Consider the following 6,937-nt stretch of genomic DNA (forward strand, 5'->3'; position numbering starts at 1 on the left):
TGAAACTTGGTGAAATCTAACCCCAACAACATATTGATCTCATATAAATCAACCTCCATTCATCTCTATGCTCTTTTGCCACTGGTCAATTTTATTTTATTATTTTTGCAATACAAATCCATGATATCTTTTCTTTTATGTCTTAATTAATCTTGTTTACACAACTGTTCAACGCCGAGAGTCCTCTGGGATACAATACTTGGTCTTACCATTTTATATTACTTGTTCAACTCGGTACACTTGCCGATTTGCCCCAACACTGATCATGCGACAATAAAGTATTTATTGAAAAAGCCGAATTCGAAGCCACGGTTGATTAGGTGGGTGCTCTTGTTACAAGAATTTGATGTCAAGATTTGTGATAAAAAGGGGAGTGAAAACTTGATTGGCGACCACTTATCTCGATTAATCAATAATGAAGTCACAAGTGAGGAGAAGGAAATCTGCGAATCTTTCTTAGATGAGACACTCTTGTATATTCAACAGAGGCCATGGTTTAATGATATAGCTAATTTTAAAGCTACAGGAGTAATTCCAGAAGAGTTGAATTGGCAACAAAGGAAGAAATTGTTGCATGATGCTAAGCAGTTTATATGGGATGATCCTTACTTGTTCAAGATCGGAGCAAATAATCTTTTGAGGAGATGTGTGGCAAGAGAGGAAGTAGATGGAATTCTCTGGCATTGTCATGATTCACCTTATGGGGGTCATTTTAAAGGAGAAAGAACTGCTGCAAAGATTCTCCATTCAAGGTTTTATTGGCCTGCATTGTTTAAAGATGCTCATAGTCATGCTAGAATATGTGATAGATGTCAAAGAACTGGAGCTATCTCAAGACGTCATGAGATGCCTTTAAAAGGAATTTTAGAGGTTGAAGTCTTTAACTGTTGGGGCATTAAATTTGTTGGACCCTTTCCACCATCTTTCAACAATGAATATATATTGGTGGCGGTGTATTATGTGAGTAAATGAGTGAAAGCTTTGGCATGTCCCAAGAATGATGCTAGCATAGTGATTAAATTCTTGAAAAGGAAAATTTTCTCACGTTTTGGAACTCCCGGGGTACTCATTAGTGATGGGGGATCTCATTTTTGTAATTATCAGCTTGCGAAGGTCCTTAAACATTATGGGGTGATACATAAGGTGGTCGCACCTTATCATCCACAGACAAATGGCCAAGCTGAAGTTTCCAACAGGGAGATCAAGAGGATCTTGGAGAAAACAGTTGCCTCATCAAGGAAGGATTGGTCACACAAGTTGGATGATGCTCTTTGGGCTTACAGGACGGCTATGAAGACATCTATGGGTTTATCACCTTTTCAGTTGGTGTGTGGGAAAGCATGTCATCTGCTAGTGGAGATGGAGCATAGAGCTTTGTGGGCTTTGAAATTTCTGAATTTTGATCCTCATGAAACCCAGAGTAAACCCAGAAGGCAAATGTTGGAACTTGAAGAGATGAGATTACATGCATATGAATCCGCTAGGAAATATAAAGAGAAGGTAAAATTTTATCATGATAAGAAGCTGATAAAGAGGGTTTTCAACCCAGGGCAACAGTTGTTATTGTTCAATTCAAGGTTGAAGCTGTTTCCTGGAAGGCTGAAGTCAAAATGGTCAAGGCATTTCAAAGTGAAGAACGTGCATCCTCATGGAGCCATTGAGTTGATGGATCCAGCTGCTCATGATGCACAAAGAAGTTGGGTGGTGAATGGTCAAAGACTCAAGCACTATTTTGGAGGAGAAGTGGAAAGTCTTTCCATAATCATGAAGTTGGTAGATCCGTGAGCTTATTGGGTCAAGCTAGTGACGTTAAAGAAGCGCTTGTTGGGAGGCAACCTGATCTTTCTAAATTTATCTTGTTAATTTGAACATTATTTGCTTCTGTTTAGTGTTGAGAAACAGGTAGGCTTCGTTTTACACCAAGAGGGGGGGGGGGTGAATTGGTGTTTGCTCAAAAAAAAAAAATATTTTCGCAATCTTTATACAAAAATGAAAAGCTTTTTTATCTTTCTTGAAATGCAAGTAATGAAAATTTAATGTAGTGGAAAATTGCAGTCAACTGCTAAACAAACAAAGTCAACTGGAAATAAAGAGTGCCGGGATAGAGAAAATCAAACACTGGGTTTTATACTGGTTCGGCCAACAATGCCTACATCCAGTGTCCGTCCAACCCAGGAAGCAAATGCACTATAATGATTGCGGTTTTTACAACAAGGAAGTTATGGAAGCACCACGCAAAAATATAAATCTCCTCTCTAACTCAAAACCAAAATATAGCTGCACAACGAAACTAGAATTGTAGCAAGAATCCCCTCTTCTGCAATCTGAACCCACGTCGAACAATCCTCAACGTGTAACCAGCATTCTTCACAGGATACCAAGCCTATCACAACAGACTTCACAGGTTGCCAAACCTTCATTCAACACAACAGTCTTCACAGGATGCCAAGCCTTCAAAGATCAATCAAGAAGCACCTTCCTCGTGTAGATTATGATCAAGCAGTCAACATAATTTACTTCTCCCTTTCAATCTCTCTCAAGAAAGATCACCACCGTCTTCTTGGAGAATTCTTGGAGCTGTTAAAATAGAGAAATCAATTTGAAACAGGAAAATTAAAATGTCAGATCATCAAAAGTCTCAGAACAACTCGTGTTTTGTCTATTTATAGTTTTCTGTTAAATAGATTGCTTCTCAGTCAAATAGCCTACTAATTCAGTCGAATGTATTAAAACAGTTATAACAGACAGTCAACATATAGGCTCTCAGTTAACAAAATTCAACACACATTTATTACAGTTGACCAAGTCATCAATGCTTAACTAACTTTCAAAAATATAGTCGTTGAAGCGTGTAAGCATAACAGAATTCCAAACAGATCAGTAACACAGTCGAATATGCAATATACAATGTCGACTGGGACATGTAAAAACACTTTGAAATTCTTTTCAACTCAAAATCTCACATAGCACTGGTTCACAAAATCTGTACAAAGATTTTAGCATAGTCAAATCCATTATAGGTGTATTCAACTGAACTAGAACTTTGTCATAACAAATATAAGTTCATAAAGGTGCTTGTGATCTTTTACTTCCAGAAATGTGAAATAAAATGTTTTCAATCAATCAGGTCATATTCCACATATTCATACAAGCATGTTCCACAAATATATCACACAATCAATCATAGGAACATACATCACAGTGCATCAAAACATGTTCAGTAGATATGATAATTTATCCAAAATACGAACATGTAATGCAACAACATGTGTACTGTTAGTAAGCATTGTGTTGTCATCATCAAAAACTAGTTTGATATAGAGTTTGTGTTGTCAACAATCTCCCCCCTTTTTTGATGATGCACAACCATGATTAATAACTCAACCATGTTTGATGAAAGATCATGAGATTGCAACCAACTAGGAAACATGAATCCCTCTCTTTCAAACAGATTTAGATCAATGAACTTTGGTGTGGTGACGATTTTTATAGTTTCATGAGTGAATCTATCTCTAACCTCATCGTCACTTAACCATCCTCTAGGGTCAGCCTCTCTTTCCACAGTTGAAATGCCTTTGATGAAGATGAAACCATTTCAAACAGATCGTTCCTTCTCAGAGTTGATAAGGGTTTAGGAATAATTATGTGATATTGAATTAGTGTAAGACATCAGACCCTTGTATACAAGAAAAAAAACACGCCAAAGATTATTGTTAAACCCTATGTTTAAATTTTAACGTTCAAAAATAGAGTTTTTCACATAATCAAATAACTCAGTCGATTGAATTAATATTGAAGTCGACAGTGACTCGAGAAAAACATTTTTAAAGCAAATTCAATCAATCAAACAGTTGAGCACACAACACAAACAATCATACAGCAAAAATCAATCAATATGTGCATGATGCAGCAGATAGATACAAATTTACCAATTGTAGACACTCAAGGTTTTTGATGTATTCCATAATTGATTCATCCTTGAGATCAATTCTGCATCAGTTGTATATCCTGCAAAACAATTAAGTTTTGGTTGTTGGTACCCATTTGACTTTGGGTCCTTGATTGTTAGTTCTTGTTACATGTTCCTTTGGTATCCAAACACATAATCCTTTAGGAATAACAACATTTCTATAATAACAATTTCTAACATGTGACCAATACAATTGCAGTAAAAACATGCATTTCTAACAGGTTTATTCAAAACAGTGAGTTTCCTAGCATTGGTTCAGTTAGATTGAGCTTTGTAACCAATTCCTTGCCTATTCTGCTGGATGAATTTAATACAACATCTAAGTTGTCTCTACCTTGAGTAAACTTAGCTAGCGTGCTAGTCAAGTAATTTATCTTTTCAATGTGAGTAGGACAATTTTCACAAGCCTTTTCTACTGTAATAGATTTAATTTCAACATTCCTAGTAGATAACAAAGCTTCATTCAATTTTTTTTCTAATTTTTCATTTTCTGCAACAAGGTTATTAATTCTATATTCATAATCTCTTTTTTCAGAGTTCAGTTGATTAACCTTGTAAACCAATTCTCGGAATATCTCAATCAGCTGTTGATATTTCTCTTCTATAGGCAGCTTCTCAAATTCATCATCACTGTCACACTCAATCCTTGCAGTTCCAGCCATGTGACATATGTTGGATTTCTCCTCTAGGCCAGCATCTTCATTACTTGATTACTCAAAATCTGAGTTTTCCCAAGCAATGTAGGCTCCTTTTCTTCTCATATTTTTTCCTTGAGGGAATCATTTCTTTCCTTTCTGCTTCGGCTGTAATTCAGAACAGTCATGCTTGATGTGACCTTCTTTTCCATATTCATAGCACTGGAAAACATTTGTGCTGAAGCTCTTCTTTTTGCTTTGACCTGCATGGTTAGAAAGTTGACTATCATTTTGCATAAGTCGACTAAACTTTCTTACCATCAAGGTCATCAGTTCTTTGTCCTCCATCTCTGTTTCTGCGTTATGCTTGCTTGCAGCCTTCAAAGCAAAGGACTTATTTTCTTCAATCTCCTCTTCATCTTTCAGTCTACCGAGTTCTACCTCATGTTCCCGTAACTTGCCAAACAAGGTAGCCATATTCATAGTTGTAAGATCTTTGGATTCAGAGATTGCAGTGACTTTTGGTTGCTAATTCCTGTTCAGACTTTTCAAAATCTTGATATTGATCTCCTCCTTGTCATCAGGGGAGTAGGGATTTACAATGTGAGTGAATCATTTATGGACATCATAGATATTTTCACTAGCCTTCATTCTGAACAATTCATACTCTTGTATCAACGGTTTTTTTCTGGCTCTCTTAACTTCATCCGTGCCTTCATGTCTTACCTCTAGAACATCTCACATTTCCTTTCAAGATTTGCATTGAGATATCCTGAGAAATTCATCAATTGTCAGTGTAGAGGCAATTATATTTCTAGCTTGAACATCATACTGAGCTTTTCTATTTTCCTCAGCAGTCCACTCAGTAAAAGGTTTTAACACAATTTCATTGTCAACAATTTTTATAGGCACATATGGACCATTCAAAGTGGCATCCAAAATTCCTTTATCATGCGATTTAAGAAAGATCTGCATGCAAATTTTTCGAAAAGGATAGTTTTCACCAGCAAACAGAGTTGGTCTATTTGTTGAAGCACCTTCACCAAAAGTTTGAAAACATGAAGCCATCCCTAGGTTTTATAGTCGAATAGAATCAAAACAGAGTCAACTAAATTTTCAAATATCTTATGAAAACCAGCTCTGATACCAATTGTTGAGAAACAGGTAGGCTACACCAAGAGGGGGGTGAATTGGTGTTTTTTCAAAAGCAAAATCTTTTCGCAATCTTTATACAAAAATGCAAAGCTTTTTTATCTTTCTTGAAATGAAAGTAATGAAAATTTAATGCAGCGGAAAAACGCAGTTGACTGCTAAACAAACAAAGTCGACTGGAAATAAAGAATGCAGGGATAAAGAAAATCAAATACTGGTTTTTATACTGGTTCGACCAACAATGCCTACATCCAGTGTCCTTCCAACCCAGGAAGTAAATGCACTATAATAGTTGTGGTTTTTACAACAAGGAATTTATAAAAGCACCATGCAAAAATATAAATCTCCTCTCTAACCCAAAACCAAAATGTAGCTGGACAACAAAACCAAAATTGCAGCAAGAATCCCCTCTTCTGCAATCTGAACCCATGTCGAACAATCCTCAACGTGTAACGAGCACTCTTCACAGGATGCCAAGCCTATCACAGTATACTTCACAGGTTGCCAAGCCTTCAATCAACACAACAGTCTTCACAGGATGTCAAGCCTTCAAAGATCAATCAAGAAGCACCTTCCTCGTGCAGATTATGATCAAGCAGTCAGCACAATTGACTTCTCTCTTTGAATCTCTCTCAAGAAAGATCACCATTGTCTTCTTGGAGAATTCTTGGAGTTGTTAAAATAGAGAATTCAATCTGATACAAGAAAACAAAAATGTCAGATCATCAAAAGTCTCAGAACAACTCGTGTTCTGTCTATTTATAGTTTTATGTTAAACAGATTGCTTCTCAGTCGAATAACCTACTAATTCAGTCGACTGTATTAAAACAGTTATAACGACAGTCAACATATAGGCTCCCAGTCAACAAAATTCAACACACATTTATTACAGTTGACCAAGTCATCAATGGTTAACTAATTTTAAAAAATATAGTCGTTGGAGCGTGTAAGCATAACAGAATTACAAACAGATCAGTAACACAGTCGAATATGCAATATACAATGTCGACTGACACATGTAAAAACACTTTGAAATTCTTTCAACTCAAAATCTCACATAGCACTGGTTCACAAAATCTGTACCAAGATTTTGGTATAGTTGAATCCATTATAGGTGTATTCGACTGGTCTAGAACTATGTCACAACAAATATAAGTTCATAAAGGTGCTTGTTGTTAAG

The sequence above is a fragment of the Vigna radiata genome, unplaced genomic scaffold (assembly GCF_000741045.1).
Source record: "Vigna radiata var. radiata cultivar VC1973A unplaced genomic scaffold, Vradiata_ver6 scaffold_23, whole genome shotgun sequence".
In the NCBI taxonomy this organism is placed as follows: Eukaryota; Viridiplantae; Streptophyta; class Magnoliopsida; order Fabales; family Fabaceae; genus Vigna; species Vigna radiata.